General features: G+C 39.8%; 2 pseudogenes; one reads left to right on the top strand and one right to left on the bottom strand.

Annotated features, from left to right (window-relative positions):
* Positions 1-2,384: 2,384 nt before the first annotated feature.
* Positions 2,385-25,345, bottom strand: part of LOC125194521 (subtilisin-like protease) — a 35,680-nt pseudogene continuing 12,719 nt past the window's right edge.
* On the top strand, positions 17,996-23,960 carry LOC125194225 (subtilisin-like protease; annotated as a pseudogene).

The raw sequence follows: 25,345 nt of genomic DNA, 5'->3' as shown, positions 1-25,345 counted from the left end.
ATTTGACATTTAAAGTTAATATTTTAACTTGATGCTGTGTAGAGCTGATATCCTATTGCCATTCCTTATGTTTCTTCTCATCTTTTTCCCCTCTTTTTCTTTTCCATTTTCCCTTTTTCCTTTTCCTTTTCATTTTCCTTTTCTCCTACCCATTCTTTTTCCCATCTTTAAAATTGTTTGGTTAGGCATGGTTCTCTTAAGCTGATTCCACATCAGATGCTGCTGATTTGGTTGGTTAGTTCCTTGATCAAGTCATTTGTTCTTTTCTTACAGGTAATTACTAATGGTTATTGGTTTTGTTTGAATCTTTCCACAAATAATGTCTTTCTAGGTTTCTCACCTTTGGTTAGTGCAATTATACTTGTTATTCTCGTTGGTACTCCTTGTTTCTATATTTCTTCGTTATTGCTAGTCAATCCTATTTCTGATAGGGGAGTTGACAATTTTGTGCGATTTTGATCAATCATCAATGTAAATAAATTGTTCTGCTAAGAGATTATTTGTGCTGATATCGAGGTTGCATACCAGTGCTGCATTTTCTGCCCTATGTTGTTTGGCTTATCTTTTTTTTAGTCCATTAGTCATTTTTCTTGGAATTGTTTTATGTCTGCTCCCAGCACTCGATGTTGTGGCATATTAAACTACGACTAAATATCAATATTATGATTGCCATATTAAACTACTGCGATTGATGTTGTGGCAACAAAATTTAATTTGTTACGTTTGAGTATAATTTTGTCAATTAATACAATAACCAGTTATGATAATATATTCCTGGAAAAGAAAACCGGGTTGAAGCTGATAATTCAGCTCGACTCGATACATGACAAGTAGGAGTAATTAAAATAAGGACTCGACTGGACAAATACGTAAATAGTCATGGATGTAGCGCCTGCATGTGAATCAAATTTATACTAGTAGTCCAAATTTGAAATTATTAGCATCCAGAGTTGGTTTCAAGACGAACGAACCACAATAGGGCTCTGAACAGAAATATGAAGAAAATTAAGTAGAAAAAGTTAGTAGAATGCATGTTCCATAATTATATACTCTCTCCATCCCAAGATAAGCGAGTCATATTTCTTTTTGGGATATCCCACTATAATGAGTCATTTTTCTTTTTGGCAAAAAATCTTCACTCTTACTTTATTCTCCACCTGCTTTATTCTCTCTTCACTCCTCTACTTTTCTCTCTCTCATACTTTATTCTCTTTACTTTAACTATTTAAATATCAATTCATAAATCTCGTGCCCAAAAGAAATGCTTTGCTTATCTTGGGACGGAGGGAGTATTGATTTTATAATAGAATGTCAATATAATGTGTTAATAGAAAGTGAAGTACGTCTACTAAAAATGAAAATAAATAAATAAATATAAACATTATTTTGTAGATGGACCGAAATAGCAAATATGCTACTCCCTCCGTCCTATTTTAAGAGTCCCGGTTGAGTTCGGCACGAGTTTTAAGAAATATAAAGGAAAGTTAGTGAAAAAAGATAGTGGAATGTGGACCCTACTTTTACATATTAGTTTTATAATAAAATATGAGTGGAAAAATGTGAGTGGAATATGAGACCTATTACCAATTATGGAATATTCCAACCGGAATTTCTAAAGTGGGACACCCAAAAATAGTAAACTAGGACTCCTAAAGTGGGACGGATGGAGTATAATATTATATAGACAAAAGAAAGTATACTAAATCTGAAAACATCAATATACCATACAACAAATCACAATTACAATGATAAAATACAAAGTAGTATCATACCAAGTAAGACCGGCCTTATGTGGCTTCTTGGTATGATGGAATGGAATAAGGAGGGAATGAAATGGAGATGAGAATGGAATGAAGGTGAGAATGAAATGACAATTCCTTTCCATTCTTGTGCTTGGTAAGCACATGGAATGCTAAGGGAATGAAATTGTTATTCCTTGATTGATTCCATTCCTATGTTTGATAACTACAAATAATATAGAAATGGAATGAAATGAAATATGAATAATTAATATGAGTATCCCACTGAGCTTTGGTGGTTTGGTGGTGAGCAAAATCGGCTCGACTCTCACAGAACTAGTTTGAAAACCATACTTTGTTTATGATTGGGAGAAGTAAATATTTATACTCCATCCGTCCCAGATAATTCGTCCCAGTTTTCTATTTCGGTCCGTCCCACATAATTTGTCCCACTTCACTTTTACCATTTTTGGTAGTGGACCCCATATTCCACTAACTCATTCATACTCACATTTTATTATAAAACTAATATATAAAGATAGGACCCACATTCCACTAACTTTTTCAACCCACTTTTCATTACAATTCTTAAAATCCGTGCCCAGTCAAAGTGACCCGAATTATCCGGGACGGAGGGAGTATTTCATAAGTAATGTGAAAATATTTATAATAATCAGCTCGACTCTCTTATTTATAATAATATGCATTCCAGGAAAGAACCGACAAAGTTGAAGCTGATAATTCAGCTCGATTCGATACATGAACAGTCATGGCAGCGCCTGCATGTGAATCAAATTTATACTAGTAGTACAAATTTGAAATTATTAGCATCCATAGTTGGTTGGTTTCAAGACAAACGAACCACATTAGGGCTCCTCACAGAATGACTGGGAGAGGTCCATTTCAAGAATCCTTGGATGAAATTGGCATTCGGAGCAGAAGTGGGTCGGCTGAATGTAACCTTGTACTGCAGTTTCTGTTCTGTCTCAGAGAAGTTGAGCGTGGCGGGCTCCACACGAACATCAACTCCGTTAGGTGGGAAAATCTCGACCTCGTATGACGAGTCAGGGTCGCCTATGTTTGTGACGGCCCTGGTGTAAACCTGGGAAGTTGATTTGCAACTGAAATTATAGAGAATGAAGGATAGTTTAGCTATGCTTCCGCTATCTTCGATTCAACTGCGCAATTCACCCTCCTATGTAGAAACACCTCCACTTGGCGTTCCGTGTAGCCAAGACCGCACAAGTAAGAAAGGTAGTCTTGGGGCTGGATGTCGTAGACAAGTCCGGGATCATGAGCTCTTGATGGATTCACATGCCCTGATCCCGTGGCAAAGATGTTAGCCGGGAGGAACCTCTCGTCCTCAATTGGATTACCAACGAGGTTCACGTCGTCTGCAGTGGTCATGATGGCCGACTTGATTGCAGAGGGAGACCAATCAGGATGCATGCTCTTGAGTAGAGCCGCCAGGCCGCTCTGGTGCGGGCACGCCATTGAGGTACCGGAAATTATGTTGAATGTGGATTTTGTGTTGGTCTTGCCTTCGACGGAAATGTGCCATGCTGCAAGAATATTAACTTCGGGGCCTAAAATGTCGGGTTTCACGATTCCAGGGGTAGGTATGCTAGGAACCCTGGAAGAAAATGAAGCGACGACTGGTGCACGCTCATCACCAATCACAGTACCTTGGGAAGAAATAGTGGCGGTGGGTGTTGCCGTTGATTTTATGTAAGCTTTGTGATATGGATATATCTATAGAATATCTCCCATATCTCTATTGTTATTTTATCATATCTTTTCCATATCATTATTATCTTATTCACCAAGTTAGGTTATTCATAGGAGTATTATAAATAGGACCTATTGTTATCTCATTATTCAATCAAGAAATACAATTACCTTTATCTTATTTTTATCGCTTATTTCAATTCGGTATTAATCTTGGTTTGATTGACGGGCAAAGCTCCCGCAACTACCTCGTCTACCTTTTATCCCTCCGACGATTCCGCGACGCCGGAATCTTGTTAAGAGAAATCATCTCTTAACAATTGGTGCTTCCATTGTCTAACTCATGGCTGGAGTCAATCTTCCTTCATGGTCGGAGATATCGCAAGCATCTGAAAGGCTTGCAATTGACTTCAACAACAGCAACGTGGGAGAATATTCTCGCTAGGTTGGCCAGAATCGAGTCCCGATTGCTTGAGCATGGGCGTAAAGCAGCATCCACGCGCCCTCCATCGCGCCCGGAACCTGACCCACCGGTTGGACCTCTACTGTACGCCGTCGCACAGCCGCAATTCCAGATCCCCTACTACCAGCCGCCACCACCGTTCATTGCACAGCGGAGACCGAAAACTTGCTGGCACCGACCGAGCAGTCGGATGCTTCCGGAGTTCCCGCAGTATGATCAACCACCAACACGCCCAAACTCTTGTTGGGATCCGCCGGATGGTCATGCGTTCTATCACCAACATGGGTACGAGAATTGGCAGCCATCGTCGCCACCGGAGTACCCGATTCCACGATCTGGTTTCATGACACCAGACTACTACAGTCCTCCCGTTGGACAGCAGCCTTGCACCGGGAAGCTCCCACTCGGCTGGCCACAGCCACCCCTGCAACACTCACCGTCCTGCTGGTGGCCAACAGCCGCACCGCTACCCACTGCGGCAGTCCCGATCTCAACCCCTGCCAATGGGTTTGTTGAATTCCAACATTTGCCGCTCCCGCTGCAGCATGCCCAATTTCAGATTTTCGATGAACCTATCTCCGATTCCAGTGACGTAGAGGTGCCGATCAGGGAGGAGGTTCGGACAAAAGAGTTGCCTCCGATTGTTGTGATAGAAGAGGATGATGGCTCCATTAATTTTGTGGATGGATTTGATTATTTCACCGAGAAGATTCTTGATTCTTCTGCTGGTTTATGTGGAGTTGAAAAGGCTGAGAAGGAGAAGAAGTCCGGTCAGGATCACAAGCGCGAGGAGGAACAAGTTCAAGGGCAGTTTGAGTGCTCGATGCAACTGAATGCTTTTCCAATCAAGGTTCTTCACGCTAAGGTTGATTTGGGCAATTCCATGGGGGACAACACGTCAATGAAATTATTGAGTGATTCATCACATGTTAAGAATGCTGCAAATATGGATTATCGTTCAACAACACTCAGCGCTGATGCCCGGTTTATTCCTCCGCACAATGACACTTTGTGTTTGGTCAATCATGGACGCATTCACAAAAACGATCTGATTTAACCTTATTAAAAACGACCTGATTAACTGTTTTGTATACTCGTACTTTTGCAAGTTTATAAATCACTATAGTTTTACATTTTTTTTCCTCAACATTTTGCAGATATACTACTTATCTTTTTAGTCCAAATAATGAAGCCAATCTAACATTGGTGAAGACTAAATTGTAGGAAATTAAATGATGTGGAGGGGCTGAAATTTAATTTTGCAGAAAAATAAGCCATGGCAGCCTGATGCTTGAAGAAGACAAGAGAGAACAAAAATTTAACTAATATAAAATTCTCCCTCTGTCCCTTAAAATTTAGCACCATTTGACTTAGCACGAGTTTTAAGAAATGTAATACTCCCTCCGTCCCATAAAAGTTGAGTCGTATTCCTTTTTAGTCCGTCCCAACAAAGTTGAGTCATTTCCTTTTTTAACAAAAGGCAAAACATCTAATCACTCTTATTTTATTTCATCATTTACTTTACTCTCTCTTATCTTTCCTACTTTTTTCATCTTTCCTATTTATTTAATATAAATTCTTAATCTCCGTGCCCAAAAGTTTTGTATCAACTTTTATGGGACGGAGGGAGTAGAAAGTAGGTTGAAAAAAGTTAGAAGCATATGAGTCCAGTTTTTATATATTTTTAGGGATGGACGAAAAAAGAAATAAGTAACAAATTTTCAGGGACGAAGGGAGTATTATTAAAAGTTAAAAAGTAGCAGTGCAATTTTTATTAAATGTTTTTACTATACATTAATAAGTATTCAAAAAACTACATCTTCTTTCTCTTAATAAGTTACACTTTATTTCCTTAATAAGTACTCCCTCCGTCCCAGTTTAAGAGTCACTTTTTGCCATAAAAGTTCGTCCTAGTTTAAAAGTCACATTTAGAATTTTCCATATTTGGTCCTATAATTTTACCCCATTATTCATCAAAATTACATCAAAATGTCATTATCTACATTAAAATAAACCAAAACAAAAATAAAAAACCAAAAAGTCAAAAAGGGACCCACCTTCAACTAACTCACTTCATTTATTACACACTCTACCATCTCACTTCATTTATTACACACTCCACCATCTTACTTCATTTATTACACACTTCCACTCTTTCTTAAAACCCGAGACATAACAATAAGTGACTCTAAATATGAGACGAAGGGAGTAGTAAAGAAATTAATGAAGATTTAATATTTTATTAAGTCTATCAAATTTTATTGAGAAATTGTAGATTTAATTTTTTTTTATCAAGTCTATCAAATTTTATTGAGAAATTCTTCGTATTAAAATTGAATGGAAGCTAAGTAAAAAATGACATTCTAATCGTGAATATTAATAATGATATTTTTCAAACTATTAATAATAAACAAATTCATCAATTTTGTGATAGATCAGAACACATATAGAATTTAATTGTCATCGCTTCATGAAAATAAACACACCTATAAGAGCATCTACAATGGAGGTCCTAGAGAGCGCCCTAGTGGTTGCCACATCAGCATTTTTTAGAGCATCCACAATCAGTGGCGGAACCAGAATTTTAAAGAAGCCGGTGCTGAAATTTAACGATAAGACAACGCGACACTGGCACCCTTATTATCTCTGAAAGCAGATAGTCGATTCTAGCAGTATTAGTTGTCCGCAGTGACGTATAATAATTATCAATTAATGGACGCGAAGCAAATATTAATACTCCATCTATCTTAATAAATATGAAACGTTTGGTTTCCGATACGAGATTTTATGCAGGTGAGTTAATGAATAGAGAGTAAAGTAAGGGAAATGAAAAAGTAGAATATTGTTATTTTTTTATTTTGAGAAAATATTTTATTTTTAATGTGACAATAAAAGAACATGTTTTATTTGTAATTGGATAAGAGGGATTACTTCTTATATACAATGAGATTGATATTGTGAAAGTATTGCAAAATTGGCTAAAATTTGTAGTGTATAAAGTATAAAATATAGATATAATGAATCAAAATAAGATATTACTATTACAATAAATTTTCAAATGGTAGCTGAGAAAATTGTAAATACGGAAACTTTGTTAAGAAAGAAAAAAAATTAATAAAAGTATCCCAATATTTATTTAAAGGATAAAAAGATAATTATATCCCTTCTCTAATATTATAAATAAAAATATCCCCTATTCTATGACACTAATACCAACAAAATTAATAAAAAAATAATGGAAAGCTTGTAACTAGGCGAGAACTAGGTAGAGTATTCACTCTCTCTCTCCTCGGCTCATTCACCCTCCGCTTTCTCTCTATCACCGTCCTTTCTATCCCATTTTTAATCGTCTCGGTAAAAACGGTGGACACTGCTTTTACTCTGTATAAATAGGTGGACAGCTCCGGCAAAGCCCCCGCTCAAGCGGGGGCTTGGCCTATGCTGGTTCCGCCAGTGTCCACAATGGATGCCCTAGTGAAAGCCCCAGTGAGAACCTTAGTGGTTGCCACATCAACATGCCCTATCTTTCTACAATGGTGGAGCCCTAGTGGATGCCCTATCTCTAATCCACTTTTCATTTCAATTTTAAATCATTATTTACATAAAGGAACAAAAAACTCTCTTTTAAGTGTAAAACTAATTGTCCCACATCGAAATCACAAAGAAATTTAGAGTTGAAAACCTATCTATAAAACTACCATTTTATCTCAAATCGAAGTCGCAATGAAAGTTGGAGTTGAAAAACTATCTATAAAAGTGATAAGGCTAATTTCATGCATCGGTTATATGGTGAAAAGCGTTATAATTTGCTTGGTCTAACACGTTTCCTAAGCCAGGTGTGTGAAAAAATATCGCTAGATTGAGGAAATGCTGAAGGAGATGGTCTAGGAAAGGAATGAAGTAAAGTGAGCAGGATTTAAAAGAAAAGAAGGCGTGACAGAGGGAGTCAATAGCTGAGGGCAACAAAGTCTATCTATACCTCGCTGGGCCCCACTCGAACGCCTATATATAGAAGAGCATGCAACGCACATCATATCACTTTTTCACTCTCTTTTAGCTCACACACATAACACACACTTGGGAATGGAAGATCTGGGGTAGTCGGGTTACGAAGGGTTATTTTCTTTAGAAGTTTCGCAGTTGCAACACCGTCCGCGTGTGGATGAAGATACAATCTCTTTTAATTCCGTTTGTTCTGTACTTTTGCGGTCGAACTTCACTTTTGGGAGTCGACTTGGCTGTTGATGATACTCGTTATCTTTTCGCTTTGTTGATTTGTGTTTAGTTGTGATATTTTGAGTTGATTTACGTAGATCTCGCTGCTGGAAGTTTATTTTAATAAGTATTATGTCGATCTCTGTTTTATTTTGATGTTGTGGTGTTTGATATGGGAATTCGGTGATAGATCTGTGGTTTATTGACTGATTGGAGGTTGTTGTTCGAATCTGAAGTGATGAAGTGTTTCTGTTGGTTGGAATTTGTGTTGGACGCTTGGATCCGGAGTGGATTTAGCGTCTGAGGTTGGATCCGAAGTGAGAAAAGGAAGTTGTTAGATGGATTTGAGTTTTCTTCTTGTTTTCTGTTTTACTTCGTCTAGCGTCTGCAGATCTGTTTAGTTCTTCGTTGATTATGCATAAATTTGACTTAGATTTAGTTTGCTCTGCTTTGATTTCGTTCTTGTTGATTTTCTTATGAGTTTCACGCAATTTGGTTGTAGAAGATGATGTCGCTGTTAGTTAGTACTAGAGTTAGTTATTCTGCCAGCTTTTCGTACGTACTCTGCTTTTTCAGTCATGGTCCCCACAGTCAGTTTATTTCCTAGGTCTAGGTAATTGGAGTAGTTTTCTTAGATCTGGTGATCGAGTAGTTAATTTTCTCGCAACGTTCTCTTATTATTTCGCCTAGATCTAGCTATTAGCTTAGGAGTTTTTAGATTCCTAAGTCAAGTTTAATTTGTTTTCCTCAACCCAAGAAAAAATGCGTGGCAGCAGCCAACACCAAAAACAAATCCAAATCCTTGAACATGAGTATTACGTATTCTTCTATGTGGGATCGATCCCTACTTCCCTATACTAGGTTTAGTAAAGTGGTTGAGGGTTTTTGAAAGAAGTGCTGTGTGTCCGACGACCAGATTTCCTGCGACCAACGAGTTCCTAGACCGCGTGATCTAGTGGATTTGCTGGACCTAGGGAACCTGTTATTTCCTTCTGTACGCACTACGGAACATACCTACTTTCAAATGGTGCCGTTGCCGGGGAGGGATGACGTTTATTGTTATTTCATTTAAGGATTTGGTGTAAATATTTTAAGTTCTGTTATTTTCTTTCTCCTTGACAGTTTATGAAAGCAGGCTTCCATTCTGGAAGTTGGGCAAGCTCATCTGGGTCAGGGAGTGGCCAATTCAAGCGGCGAGTCAAGGAATCTACATCTACCATCACCACCAGATCAGGATTGAGGACGGAGGATCCATTCCCGTTCGAGTCAGAAAGTGAAAAGGAGTGGAATTCGTCGACAGAGGAGAACCCGGGGTCGTCAACAGAAAAGGAGGACCCGAATATGGCTCATCTGCTAGATCCCGATCCCGAAATAGGGTCGCTCACCGCACATCTTGACGGTGAACCCGCTTATGCTATAGTCTCGAACCAACGACGGAGGTCGATCGATATCAAGACAAATGTACTTGGAGTTCTACCCACTTTCTCTGGGTGTAGGAACGAATGCCCCTATGAATTTTTGAACGAGTTCAGTAAACTATGCAGCATTCAAAAGCGACCCAACGAGGCAACAGAGGAGGACTACCGTCTTCGAGCAATTCCGTTTGCTCTCAAAGGGGAGGCGAACACTTGGCTGCTAAGGCTCCCACCGGACTCGATCAACACGTGGAAGGATTTTAAACTAGAATTTCTAGATTACTTTTTTCCATCCAACAAGACGAATGCCTTGAAGAAGGAGATTCAGGAGTGCAAACAAGAATACGATGAGTCTCTGAGTTCTTATTGGTCCCGTTTCAAGGGGTTGCTGGATGCTTGTCCGAACCACAGGATGATAGAAGCGGAGACTTACTATCTGTTCTACGAAGGTGCAAACCCTGAATCAAAGGACTTGATGAACCCCTTGAGCGGGGGAAATTTTACCAAGAATAAGGCAAGTGAAGCTCGGGAAACCTTGGGAAGGCTGATCGAGGCGAAGAAGGCCTATGATAACCCGCGATGCATATTGAGGAGAGGATCGGCTAATGCAGTGATGGAATAAGAAGACAAGAAGGTGGAAGATAGGATCGATAAACTGGAAAAGGCCTTGCTAAATGCAATTGAGAAATACAATCTGCATGCTCTAGTGGAAATTGAGAAACCCCCTGGTCAGGAGGAAAGACAACTTCAACCATACTACAGTCAGCCCTGCGAAGGGGAGTGTCAAGCTCAGGCAAATTCGATGGGAAGTTGGAATCCCGACGAAAGTTGGAACCAAGGAAGACAGAGGGACGCTCCATGGAGGACTCACCCAAACTTCAGATGGATTGACCATGATCAAGGCCAGCCACCTCCACTTCAGCTCACGAATTATGCACACCTTCCGGAGAGGCAGTCCAACTGGTCAGGGAAAAGTCAAGAGGGGCAATTGCAGCTGGGGTATAGGAATCAAGATCAAACTAATTGGGGAAACAGAAATCAGAACAATCCAGGGAGTTCCTATGTGCCACCTCATCAGAGAAATAACCAAGGAAACTACCAGAATTCCCAACCAAATCATCAAGGGAATCAAAAGTCTGGTAACCAGTACAATAACCATCAGGGAAATCAAGGGTCTAACAACCAATACAGCAATCATCATGGCAACTATCGTCAGAACCAATGTCAAGGACCAAATTCTGGTCAATTCAACTCCAGACCACAGAGGAGTTTGGATGACATGGTCCATGATCTAGTGAATTCACAGCAGTTCATGCAGGGTAACCTGCACTCCAACAATGACATGGTGCACAAGTTACAAGATGCTCAGTCTGAACATAAAGCCGTCATGGACATGATGACAAAGAAACTTTCCCAGATTGCAGTTTCCTTGAATGAGATGCGAGGGAATGAAGGGAAACTTCCTACCACCGTCAAACCTCCAGACTGATATCAAAATTACCATACCCTACGAACCAAAAAGTGGTGAGAGGCTTCCTAGGCCATGCAGGGTTCTATAGAAGGTTTATCAAGGATTTTGCAAAAATCGCGCAACCACTCACTCGGTTGTTACATAATGACGTGGAATTCGTCTTTGACGAAGGATGTGAAAGGGCGTTCCAGTTGCTTAAGGACAGGTTAGTATCAGCACCAATTATCAGGGCACCAGACTGGAGCCATCATTTCGAGATAATGTGTGATGCGAGCGATTTTGCTGTGGGAGCTGTCCTAGGACAGAAAATTGATGAAAAAAGCTATGTGATCTTCTATGCTTCCAAGACGCTGAATCAGGCTCAGAAAAATTATGACACCACAGAGAAGGAAATGTTGGCTGTCGTATACTCGTTTGAAAAATTCCGACCCTATCTCCTTGGGTCAAGGGTTGTAGTTTTCACGGATCACGCGGCGATTAAGTACTTGCTGGCTAAGAAAGAATCTAAGCCGAGATTAATCCGTTGGGTGTTACTCTTGCAGGAGTTTGATTGGGAAGTAAGAGACAAAAGAGGAACAGAGAATAGAGTAGCTGATCACTTGAGCAGAATACATCAGGGGGAAACAGAAGAGGCCATACCCGATGCCTTCCCCGAGGAGCATTTGTACCTGCTGGAGAAATTTCCTAGACCACCTAACTGGGAAGCAGTTTTGGCTCTGACCGGTCTAGGGGAATCGGATAAAGGGAAGCGCACACTAAATGCAGAGCCATGGTTTGCTGATTTAGCCAACTACTTGGTCACGGGAGAGATGCCAAGTTCAGACGAAGTTTTTCGGGCCCAGAGGATGAAGATTAGAAGTGAAGCTAAATATTACTTTTGGGACAATCCTTACCTGTGGAAAATGTGCTCAGATCAAGTGATTAGACGCTGCATTCCCGAATGGGAACAAAGAGATGTGTTAATTCATTGCCACACATTAGCATGTGGAGGCCACTTTGGACCAAGGAAGACAGCGAGGAAAGTGTTGGACAGCGGTTTTTATTGGCCGACACTAAATAGGGATGCTTTTGATTTCTGCCAATGTTGCGAGAGGTGCCAACAGACGGGGGGAATTTCAAGAAGAGACGAGATGCCTCAAGTCCCGGTGATCATGTGCGAAATTTTTGATGCGTGGGGAATGGACTTTATGGGACCGTTCCCATCGTCTTGTGGGAATACATATATATTGGTTACAGTGGACTATGTGTCTAAGTGGATAGAAGCTAAGGCCACCATAACATGCGAATCGAAGGAGGTGGCAAAATTCTTGAAGGCCAATATTTTCAACAGATACGGAGTTCCTCGGGCCATCGTCTCGGATCAAGGGACTCATTTATGTAATCGCACCATCGAGGCTTAGATGAAGAAATATGGTGTTCACCATAGAGTGTCGACTCCTTACCATCCTCAGTCTAATGGCCAGGCAGAGATTTCTAATCGCGAGATCAAGGCGATATTGGAGAAAACAGTTAATCTGTCAAGGAAGGACTGGAGCAAGAGACTCAGGGACGCATTGTGGGCTTACAGAACTGCTTTTAAAACGCCTATTGGAATGTCGCCTTACAGACTTGTGTTTGGCAAGATGTGTCACTTACCTGTTGGTATTGAGCACAAGGCGTACTGGGCAGTGAAAGAACTGAATATGAAGCCGATAGCTTGCGAAGAAGAGAGGAAGTTACAATTGCAAGAATTGGAGGAACTTCGGCTGGAGTCATTTGAGTCTGCCATGTGGTACAAAGAAAGAACGAAGTTATGGCATGATAAGAATCTCCGGGTCAAGGAACTTCATGTGGGACAGAAGGTGCTCCTTTTTCAGTCTCGGCTCAAGCTAATGCCAGGAAAACTGAAGTCTAAATGGATCGGCCCATATACCATCATCGGCATCCGAGCAAACGAAGCAGTGGAGATCCAGGGAAGTGCTCCAAACTCTGTTCCTTTCCTTGTCAATGGTCATAGAGTGAAAGTCTATAGGGATAATTCCGAGTTGTGTGTTGTGGACGAAGTTCCACTACATGCACTCCCTATTATCGCCTAAACGGACGGGGGATATTCCCGATGAATTCCTGGGTCAAGGAGTAAGTTAACAATTTTGAAAATACAAACTGAACCAGGGAATCTCGGGAATACAAAAAAGTGTGTAAATAGTTTAATTGCTTTTCAAACTTAGAAAATCCAAAAATATTTTCGAAGCACCAGACTCCGAAGGAAACCGATATTTTTATACTCTAACCTTGACCTAGGAGTCTGGAACCTTCATTTCTTTGTTATGTAGGACATGGTCGAGGGAATCAGCTAGAGAAGAATCTGAGGGGAGAATTCAAGGGGAGCCTGGAGGAAGGAGTCAAGGAGGGAAAAAGATATTTTGAAATTCAAAATCTGGTCGATATTTATGGAAGTTGTACGGTTGCTTACATCATGCCTGCAATCGCACCATTTTTTCATCAGAAAAGCAACCGCCGTCCTTCTCTCTCCAATAACCCCAAATTGACAAAATCTGATTTACTCTCCCTTCTCTCTACCTTCGCTCTCTCTCTCTAGAAACTAAACCCTAACTAGATTCGACCAGTTTTTTTCTCTCATTTTTCAGATCTGCACCGATGGATTCTACCCAACGCACCGGAAGTTCACAAAGCACGGTGTACGACCCAGCCTTGCTGGCAGAATTGACGCAGAAAGTGGGGAGCGTCGAGAAAGCAAAAGAAGTGTATGCCCTGTTCGCCGCTAGCCTGATGTCGCCTGCGCCGGTCGTACCACCACTAACGATTCCGGCAGACTCGGCTGCACAACCGGCGAATCTTCATGAAGAAGGACCGCAAGATTCTACATCTCAACATGCAGAAACCGCTTCACAAAAGGCGAAGGAAGAGGAGGCAGTGCACGAACGGCCGAAGGGTGACGGATCGACGAACGACGAAACCATGGTGGAGACAGAAAGGCAAGAACCTGAGAACCCTAATCTTGAAGGTAGGGAAGTTTGTGAGGGGGAAACCCCTGTTTTCGATGAAGTGGTGGAGGGGGTAACCCCTATTGTGGATAGTGTGATTGAGGGGGAAACCCCTGTGTTAGAGAATGTTGCTGTGGGGGAAACCCCTTTAAAAATTGGGAACGAGACCCCAACTGATTTCAGGCGCGCGACCCCTGAACCCATGGAAGATGAGGCAACCCTAGGAGATGTCGGGGGGGGGGGGGGAGAACCCCATTTATATTGAGGGGGCAACCCCGATGTTGGTTGGCGAGGGGGAAACCCCAGAAAAGCTATTGGAAGAAGCAGATCTACTCACGACTGGAGTACCGGAGCCCGAAGGAGGGCTGAAATTGATCGTTGACCTGGTAGGCGACCAAGATGAAGATGAACCGAAGGTTGATGAGAGGGCAGAAAGGAGGCGCACCAGGAGGAGCCTCCTCGATGAAGTCGATGACTTAGTTCCTGACGCAAAGGGCGGAGACTCAACAGAGGCAGAGGAGCCCCGCTTGGCCACGGAAAGGCGGCGGCGACCTCATCTACCCGGTCTAGGAAAGCTCCCTCCGTCCAGGAGGTCGAGGAGACCCTTTCCCCTATAACCGAGGAACCCTCTGTCGAGGAACAAGATGAGCCCATCCCTGAACCTATCTATGACTCTGAAGAAGCTGAAGAAGAGCCAATTCCAGGACGTCTGGAAGTCTGGCTGACTAAAGAGTTGTTAGAAGAGATGAGGCAGTTCGACGACCAAAAAAGGATCACAGTGTATAAGGAAAGGTATACGCAGCAAAACTTGCTCATTCAGTGTGAAGGATTATATTCTACAAAATATATTCTTTCACTAATTGATGGATCCGTCTTTTAGTATGGATCATTGTGAAATTATACTCTCTACATCCGCCATTAGGAGTCCCATTCATTGGCAGCACGGGTTTTAAATATTTATTCAAAAATATTTTTGCCAAATACTCCATTTTTCTTGTGTGTGTATATGTGGTGTTGTGTATATACGTGTGGCGGTGTGTGTGTATATGCGGTATTGTGTGTGCATATGTGGTGGTAATGTGTGTGTGCATGTGTTACTGTGCACGTGTGTGTCTGGTGGGGGTGTGTGTGTATGCATATATGTTAGTGTTAGTGTGTGTGTGCGCGCGCAGAAAAAAATATTCACAGGGATTTACTGTATACTCCTTTTGTCCGTAAAATATTATCTATGTTTGACTCGGCACGAGTTTTAAGAAATATGAAGAAAAGTAAATAGTAAAAATTAAGAGAATGTAGGTTCCATAATTGTATACTCTCTGCGTCCCAAGTTAAGCGAGTCATATTCCTTTTTGGTCCACTATAAGTGAGTCATTTTTCTTTTTGGCAAAAAATCTTCTCTCTTACTTTATTCTCCACCTACTTTCTTCTCTTAACTCCTCTATTTTTCTCTCTCATACTTTATTCTCTCCACTTTAACTATTTAAATATTAATTCAATAAATCTCGTGCCCAAAAGAAAAGCTTCGCTTATCTTGGGACGGAGAGATTATTGGTTTTATAAGAGAATGTGAGTATAATGAGTTAGTAGAAAGTGAAGTCCATCTACTAAAAATGAAGAAAAAACAAATATGAACATTATTTTTTATATGACAAAAGAAAGTATAATATATCTGAAAACATTAATATACCATACAAAAAATCACAGTTACAACTTACAATGATAAAATACATAGTATCACATAAAACTAGTCTAACACCTTATTAGAAGAATAAAACATTTCATATTATAGGCGTGTTTATTTTCATGAAGTGATGACAATTAAATTCTATGTGTTCTCGTCTATTTCAAAATTGATGAATTTGTTTATTATTAATAGTTTGAAAAATATCATTATTACTATTCACGATTAGAATGTCATTTTTTACTCAGCTTCCATTCAATTTTAATACAAAGAATTTCTCAATAAAATTTGATACACTTGATAAAAAATTAATCTTCAATTTCTCAATAAAATTTAATAGACTTAATAAGATATTAAATCTTCATTAGTTTTTTGACTACTTATTAAGAGAAAGAAGATGTAATTTTTTGACTACTTATTAAGAGAAAGAAGATGTAATTTTTTGACTACTTATTAAGAGAGAGAGAAAACATTTAATAAAAACGTTATCCACTTGTACAACGTTTCTTCGCTACCTGAGGCTGAGACAACTAATAAAATTATACTGCTAACTTTTAACTTTTAATAATATTTTATATTAGTTAAATTTTTGTTCTCTCTCGTCTTCTTCGAGCATCAGGTAGCCATGGCTTATTTTTCTACAAAATTAAATTTCAGCCCCTCCACATCATTTAATTTCCTACAATTTGGTCTTCAACAATGTTAGATTGGTTTAATTGTTTGGACTATAGAAATAATTAGTATATCTGCGGAATGTTAGGGAAAAAAATGTAAAACTGTAGTGATTTATAAACTTGCAAAAGTACGAGTATACAAAACAGTTAATCAGGTTGTTTTTAATAAGGTTAAATCAGGTCGTTTTTGTACGAGTATACAAAAAGACAAGCAAGGTCAGAAACGATAGGAATGAGCAAATCAGAGGATAAGTAATGAAAGCAATACACCGTGGAAATATTGCAGGCATGAAAGTAATATATCAAAAATTGTAAGGGCTTGAAAGATGGTAGCTACTATTGAGAAGGGGCAACCTCATGTCTGATGTCTCTATACAAATACATGTAAACATGGAGTATATTATACTCTACTACTTTAATATATGTATATTCAACTAATTTGCCCCCTCCATTTAGAAAAAAAAAAAAAAAACTCTCCCTGCCCCTAAAAAACAGACAACATTTGAAAAGACACGGGTTTTAATGTGAAAAAAATACTCCCTCCGCCCCTCATCTTCTAGACTACGAAATGTATGAATATGAAACCTCTCACAAAGTGGAGTTGAAGCTGCTGTGGGCAGTGGCGGATTCAGGATTCAGAAATGGAAGGGCCGAATATATTTATTAACTATTCAAAGCTATGAGAATAAAGTTAGCATATTTGATTAATATGGATATTGAATTATCATTGTATACATAAAGAATTTAGATCTAATTAGAAATACGTATGTTCTTAACTGTGACGACTAATAGTAAAAGTTTAGTCGATTCATCCTAGTAATTATATAAATAGTGAATTAACTGTGATGATTATTTCTCTCAATATATCACTTTAGTGAAAATAAACATCAACTAAATGAACATAAGAGTTTTGATTAGTTATGTTCACTTAAAAGCCGTTTACTTTTAGTATAGGTCTAGAGGATATATTGAAAACATAATCATCACAATTAATTGACTGTTTCTTTTGATGAAATATCGATCGCCATTTAATGATTCAACGTTTTACTACAACGAAAGCAATGCAGGTCAATAAGTTAACATGCCCACGACCATCTCAAAACAAAGCCCACAAAAGTCATAGAAACACAACTATATAGTTATCTAATTTTTTCTATGAATCTAAAATATAGTATTTATGGTTTAATTATTTGGACTATAGAAATAAGTAGTATATCTGCGGAATGTTTGGGAAAAAAAATGTAAAACTGTAGTGATTTATAAACTTGCAAAAGTACGAGTATACAAAACAATTAATCAGGTCATTTTAATAAGGTTAAATCAGGTCGTTTTCGTACGAGTATACAAAAAGACAAGCAAGGTCGGAAACGATAGAAATGAGCAAATCGGAGGATAAGTAATGAAAGCAATACAACGTGTAAATATTGCATGCATGAAAGCAATATAGTTTGGAAATATAAAAAATGGCTTGACGTACAAAAGGATAAGTTGTTAAAAGATGGTGCTACTATTGAATGTGAGACCTCTCACATCACAAAAACGTACGCCAAGCTGGGAAAGGAGAAATATAATCAAATTGTTGTATAAGTCATGATATTGAAAGATGCTATTCACTGATTGATTTTCTATAAGAAGGTGACGATGAATTCATAATCGACACAACAAAATTTAAAAATGGCACACCTATCTTCTACTATCATTATTGTTTGCTTGTTGTGCATCACTAGCCTGCCCTTATTTGCATCTCAGATACCAAATAAAAATAGTCTACAAATATACATTGTCCATGTTGAGGCACCTGATGCACATGTTGCTTCTGAATCGGAAGATCTGGAGAGCTGGTACCGCTCTTTTCTACCGGCTACCACAACAAGTGTTAGATCATTGGCACTAGAATTTCTCTTTGTTTTTGATTGAGATAATGGTTGTATAGTCTCTGTTTTAGGAGTTATTGTGGAGGTGAGTTTTCATGGAGAAAGTCTGATACTTAGATAGATGAAAATGGTTCAACTTACAAAAGACTCTCCATCTCTACTAATTAAAGATGGAATACGAGACACCTTTTCTAGGAAATGAAAACACATGCTAGAGAATTAATGACTAGTGTCATAATCAGCCAACCTACTAATGACACTCTAAACAAAAAGCATAATTAAACCTTTTCTGCTGCACATTAACTACAGTTCTCCCTCTTAATGTGCTGCTCCATGACACCAAGAAGTTCTCTGAACTTGAAAAACTTTTCCTTTGGAAGTGCTTTGGTGAAGATGTCTGTCACTTGATCTTCGGACTTGCAAAATGTGAGCTGAACTTCACATTCTTCAATGGCTTCTCGGATGAAATGATATTTGATGTTGATGTATCGAGTGCGGCTATGAAAAACAGGATTCTTGCTCATAGCAATTGCTGATTGGTTGTCGCAAAACAGCTCGGTAGCCTCCTTCTGCTTCATTCCAATATCGCCAAGAATCTTTCTCAGCCAATACACCTGTGATGTCGCCATAGTAGCTGCAACATATTCAGCTTCGGCAGTTGACTGTGCCACACTCTCCTGCTTATTTGAACTCCAAGAAAACACACTTGAACCAAGAGAAAATGAGTAACCCGTAGTACTCTTCATATCATCCAAACATCCGGCCCAATCGCTATCGCAATAGCCTTGCAAATTAATTTGGGCACCTTTGACATACTTGATCCCAAAATTTGTTGTGCCTTTGATGTATCTAAGAACTCTCTTTGCTGCACCAAGATGGATTTGACTTGGACTATTCATGAATCATGACAACATACTAGAAGCAAACATAATGTCCGGTCTTGTCGCACAAAGATACAACAAACTTCCAACCATACTTCGATAGATAGAAGCATCAATCTTCTTTTCACCATCTTCTTTCTTCATTTTCTCATTCACCACCAATGGAATCAAAGTTGGGTTGCAATCACCCATTCCAAATTTTTTCATAATATTATTTGCATACTTTCTCTGACAAATAAACACCCCATCATTTTCTTGGTATATCTCCATACCCAAGAAATGATGTAGCAACCTCATATCACTCATTTCATATCTCTTCATCATCTCAATTTTAAAATCATGTATCATCTTCTCATCATCACCACAAAACAACAAATCATCAACATATAAAGCAACAATGAGAGTAGATGTACCTTGAGTCTTCACATACAAAGTAGACTCACTTTTGCTCCTTTCAAATCCGTGCTCAATGAAATATGCATCGATTTGGCTGTACCAAGCTCTTGATGCTTGCTTCAATCCGTACAATGCTTTCTTCAACCGATAAACTTTATCTTCGGCACCTTCAATTACAAAACCTTGAGGTTGCTCCACATAAATTTCATTGGTCAATTCTCCATTCAAGAAGGCTGATTTGATGTCAAGTTGGTATAATAACCACCCCTTTTGAGCTGCAAGAGCAATGAGCATCCGGATTGTATCCAAACGTGAAACCGGCGAAAATGTTTCGTCGTAGTCAATTCCGGGCTGTTGTGTGTAGCCTTTTGCTACAAGTCTTGCCTTGTTTCTTTGAAATGATCCATCTTCATTTACTTTAACTTTGTAGACCCATTTCACTCCAATGATTTCTTTTTCTCGTGGGCGTTCGACCAACTCCCATGTCTTGTTCTTTTCGATCACATCAATTTCTTCTTGCATAGCTTTTCGCCAAGCTTCTTGCTCCATTGCTTCATCAAAATTTTCAGGTTTTATGAGGCAAACATTGCATCTCTCATAGACATCTTGCAAGCTTTTCATTCTAGGAGCAGGACTTGATGATGATGTGGACGAACTTGGATCCGAGTTGGAGCTTGAATCATTTGGGGATGAAATGTCAGTACCTTCATCACCATCTCCCTCATCTTCGACAGTTGAAACTTGCTTTGTTTCATCAATGATTGATCCATTCTTCTGCACTTCATTTACTTCCCAATTCCAACTTGCATTTTCGTCGAATATCACATCTCGACTTGTGATAACACTTCTTGTCTTCAAGTTGTATAGTCTATAGCCTTTGGACATGTTGCTATAGCCAACAAGTATACATTTCACACTTGTTTCATCAAGCTTTTGCCTTTTTTCTTTTGGAATTTGGGCATAGCAAACTGACCCAAAAACTCTCAAATGCTTCACTGATGGCTTTCTTCCACTCCATGCTTCAGTTGGAGTTCTATCCATCACAACTTTTGTTGGACATCGATTCAGCAAGTATACTGCTGTAAGAACGGCATCTGCCCAAAAACTTTTAAGCAATCCTTTGGCATGTATCATTGATTTTGCCATCTCCATCACCGTCCTATTCTTGCGTTCGGATACACCATTTTGTTGTGGTGTGTATCCAACACTTAGTTGTCTTCCAATGCCTTCTTCTTCACAATACTTGGTGAATTGATTTGAAGTGTACTCCTTTCCATTTCCATTGTCACTTCTTAGCACTTTGATGATACGACCACTTTGATTCTCCACAAGGAGCTTGAATTTCCGAAAGACTTCAAACACTTCGGATTTTTGCTTCAAGAAGTAAACCCACGTCATACGAGTAAAATCATCAATGAAGAGAATGAAGTACCTGTTTCCACCATTAGAATTTATTGACATTGGTCCGCACACATCGGTGTGTACAAGCTCTAGAGGTTCCTTTGCTCTCCAAGCAACTCCTTTTGGAAACGGTAGTCGGTGATGCTTTCCAAGTGCGCAACCTTCACAGACATGCTGCTGTGTTTCTCCAATTTTTGGCAGACCATGGACCATATTTTTGTTGTGTAGTAGCTTAAGACTATTGAAGTTCAAGTGGCCAAGTCTCAAATGCCATAACCATGATTCATCCATTACTTGAGCTTTCATTGCCATATTTTCAGCATACTTGAATGTGAGAGGAAAACTGCGACTCTTCTCCATTTGAATTTTTGCCACAATTTGCTTCGCCCCCTCTTTATCTAGTATGACACATGAATTTCCTTCGAAATGGACAGTGTATCCATGTTCAATAAGTTGTCCAACACTCAACAAATTCTGCCTCAAATCTGGTACAAGTAGCACATCACTTATGCGCTTCATCCCTTTCTTCGTGTCAACACTTATCGTCCCTTTTCTATGGGCTTTGACAAGAACACCATTCCCATCTTAACTTGAGAATTTACAGATGTATCAATGCTCACAAAGATGGACTCATCACCTGTCATGTGGTTACTACAGCCACTGCCAATGTACCACACATCTTCATCTTTTTGTTTTTTGCTTTGTGAAGCATAAAACATATATTCTTCACTCTGCTTTTCTTCCAAAAAATTTGCATGCTGCTGCTGTTGTGGTTGATTGTTGGCGTAGCAATCCTTTTGAAGATGACCAAACCGACTACATTTGTGGCATTTCGGCTTGTCCTTGAACCAACAATCCTTGTACTCATGGCATAGCAATCCTTTTGAAGATGACCAATCCTTTTCTAGGAAATGAAAACACATGCTAGAGAATTAATGACTAGTGTCATAATCAGCCAACCTACTAATGACACTCTAAACAAAAAACATAATTAAACTTTTTCTGCTGCACATTAACTACAACAAGCTCGAGTGAAGACGAGGCGCAACTCGTTTACTCGTACCGCCATGTGTTGATGGGATTTGCTGCAAAGTTTTCACCCAAACATGTGAAAGAAATGGAGAAGAAGAAGGGATTCATCTCAGCACAGCTCCAGAAATTGATGTCTTTGCAAACAACACATTCCCCCAACTTCTTGGGGTTGAAGCAGAATACGGGGTTGTGGAAAGACTCTAATTACGGTAAAGGTGTGATTATTGGCGTGCTGGACAGCGGAGTGATGCCTGAGCATCCTTCCTTCAGCGACGAAGGAATGCCACCTCCACCAGCTAGGTGGAAGGGCGAGTGTCAATTCAGCGACACAGCCTGCAACAACAAAATCATTGGAGCAAGGTACTTTAACGCCGGGGACCAGAGCCCCCTTGACGATAATGGCCATGGAACTCACATGCGGGCACTGCTGCTGGACGCTTTGTGCAAGGCGCAAATCTTTTTGGCAAGGCTAACGGCACTGCTGCTGGCGTTGCACCACTTGCTCATTTAGCTATATACAAAGTGCTAAAGAATAATTCTGTAGGAGCTGCAGATTTCCTTGCTGGAATGGATGCAGCAATTGAAGATGGAGTCGACGTGCTGTCGATATCTATAGGCTATACGGATGCAACACAGATAAAAACCTTGTATGATGATTATTATGCAATTGGTGCATTCAGTGCGATGGAGAAGGGTATCTTCGTTAGCTTCGCTGCTGGAAACAGCGGGCCTCTTCCCTCATCTGTGGGACACTGGGAACCTTGGGTTCTGACGGTTGGAGCAAGCACGTTGGACAGAAAATTGAGTGCAATAGCAGTGCTAGGAAACAATCAAGAGGTGGATGGTGAATCAGTTTATGACTTTCCACGAAAGTTCTTCCTGCTTGTCTATGCGCCCGACTACAGGGGAAACGACATCCGAGGTAAGATAGTTGTGTGTGAGGATGACAGAACAAAAGTAATTCCAAGTGGCGTTGCCGGCGTGATTCTCATAAACAATGAGACACATGGAAACACCATTAAAGTTTTAACCATTGGTGGGCCAACAACACATTTCAGCTATGCCGCGGGATTGAAGATCAAAGCTTACATAAGTTCAACGGCAACACCCATTGCCACTATTTCTTCCCAAGGTACTGTGATTGGTGATGAGCGTGCACCAGTCGTCGCTTCATTTTCTTCCAGGGGTCCTAGCATACCAACCCCTGGAATCGTGAAACCCGACATTTTAGGCCCCGGAGTTAATATTCTTTCAGCATGGCACACTTCCGTCGAAGGCAATACCAATACAGAATCGACATTCAACATAATTTCCGGTACCTCAATGGCGTGCCCGCACCTGAGCGGTGTGGCGGCTCTGCTCAAGAGCGTGCATCCCGATTGGTCTCCTGCTGCAATCAAGTCCGCCATTATGACCACGGCAGACGATGTGAACCTCGCTGGTAATCCAATTGAGGACGAGGGGTTCCTCCCGGCCGACATCTTTGCCACGGGATCAGGTCATGCGAATCCATCAAGAGCTCAAGATCCCGGACTTGTCTACGACATCCAGTCCCAAGACTACCTTTCTTACTTGTGCGGTCTCAACTACACGGATCGCCAAGTGGAGAAGGTTGTACGTTGGAGGGTGAATTGCCGAGTCGAATCGAAGATAGCAGAAGCAGAGCTAAACTATCCTTCATTCTCTATCATTTTCAGTGGCAAATCAACTTCCCATGTTTACACCAGGACCGTCACAAACGTAGGCGACCCTGACTCGTCATACAAGGTGGAGATTTCCCCACCCCACGGAGTTGATGTTCGTGTGAATCCCACCACGCTCAACTTCTCCGAGACAAAACAGAAATTGCAGTACAAGGTTACATTCAGTCGACTCACTTCTGCTCCGCATACCAATTTCGTCCAAGGATTCTTGAAATGGACCTCTCCCACTCATTCTGTTCGGAGCCCTATTGTGGTTCGTTTGTCTTGAATAACTATATATGGATGCTAATAATTTCAAATTTATACTACTAGTACAAATTTGATTCGCATGCAGGCGCTGCCATGACTGTTTACGTATCGGTCCAATTGAGTCCTTATTTTAATTACTTGTCATGTATCTGGTCGAGCTGAATTGTCAGCTTCATCTTTGTCGGTTCTTTCCTGGAATGCATATTGTTATAAATAAGAGAGTCGAGCCAATTATATAAATATTTTCACATTACACATGAAATATAAATATTTATAAGTTGATTATTTCTTCTCCCAATCATAAACAAACTATGGTTTTGAAACTAGTTCTCCTCCAATCTTTACGGCTCAGAAAAATTTCATCCTAGCCCTATTCATACCAAAACACGGCTAAAAGGATAAAATCAACCCAGAAACTCATTCCTATACACAAAAATTCCAGACACATATGAAGAAAAAGCAGCAGCTGAATCCTCAAGACTGAGGACGAACAGGAATGTTACCGTGGCGTTCAAACTGAACAGGAAGAACTACCCTTTATGGTCGCGACTAATGAAGGTCACGATTGGAGGAAGGAGAGGATACTCCCACATAACCGATGAACCACCAGAGCCGAACAGCAAAGGATGCCATGATTGGGAGGAAACTGATCTAGTGGTTTTCTCATGGATTATCGACAATATCGAAAGCGATATTATTGCCGATTTTGCTCAACCACCAAACCACCAAAGCTCTGTAGGATACTCATATTAATTATTCATATTTCATTTCATTCCAATTCTATATTATTTGTAGTTATCAAATATAGGAATGAAATCAATCAAGGAATAACAATTCCATTCCCTTTGCATTCCTTGTGCTTACCAAGCACAAGAATGGATAGGAATTGTCATTTCATTCCCACCTTCATTCCATTCACATCTCCATTACATCCCCTCATCATTCCATTCTATCATACCAAGAAGTCCCTTAAGGCCCTACTTGGTATGGTACTACTATGTATTTTATCTCTGTAATTGTGATATTTTGTATTGGTATATTTATGTTTTCAAATATAGTATTACTTTCTTTTGTCTATATAACATCATAGCATATTTGTTAGTTCGGTCCATCTACAAAATAATGTTCATATTTTTTTTTTCATTTTTAGTAGATGTACTTCACTTTCTATTAACTCATTACACTGACATTCTATTATAAAATCAATACTCCCTCCGTCCCAAAATAAGCGAAGCGTTTCTTTTGGGCATGAGATTTAATGAATTGATATTTAGATAGTTAAAGTGAAGAGAATAAAGTATGAGAGAAAGAAAAGTAGAGGAGTGAATACAAAATAAAGTAGGTGGAGAATAAAGTAAGAGAGAAGATTTTTGCCAAAAAGAAAAATGACTCACTTATAGTGGGATATCCCAAAAAAAATATGAGTCTCTTATCTTGGG

The sequence above is a fragment of the Salvia hispanica genome, chromosome 4, assembly GCF_029641045.1.
Source record: "Salvia hispanica isolate PSC_SH4W2 chromosome 4, Shi_PSC_v1, whole genome shotgun sequence".
Taxonomy (NCBI): Eukaryota; Viridiplantae; Streptophyta; class Magnoliopsida; order Lamiales; family Lamiaceae; genus Salvia; species Salvia hispanica.
The sequence above is the reverse complement of the archived record's forward strand: the minus strand, read 5'-3'. Positions and strand labels throughout refer to the sequence as shown.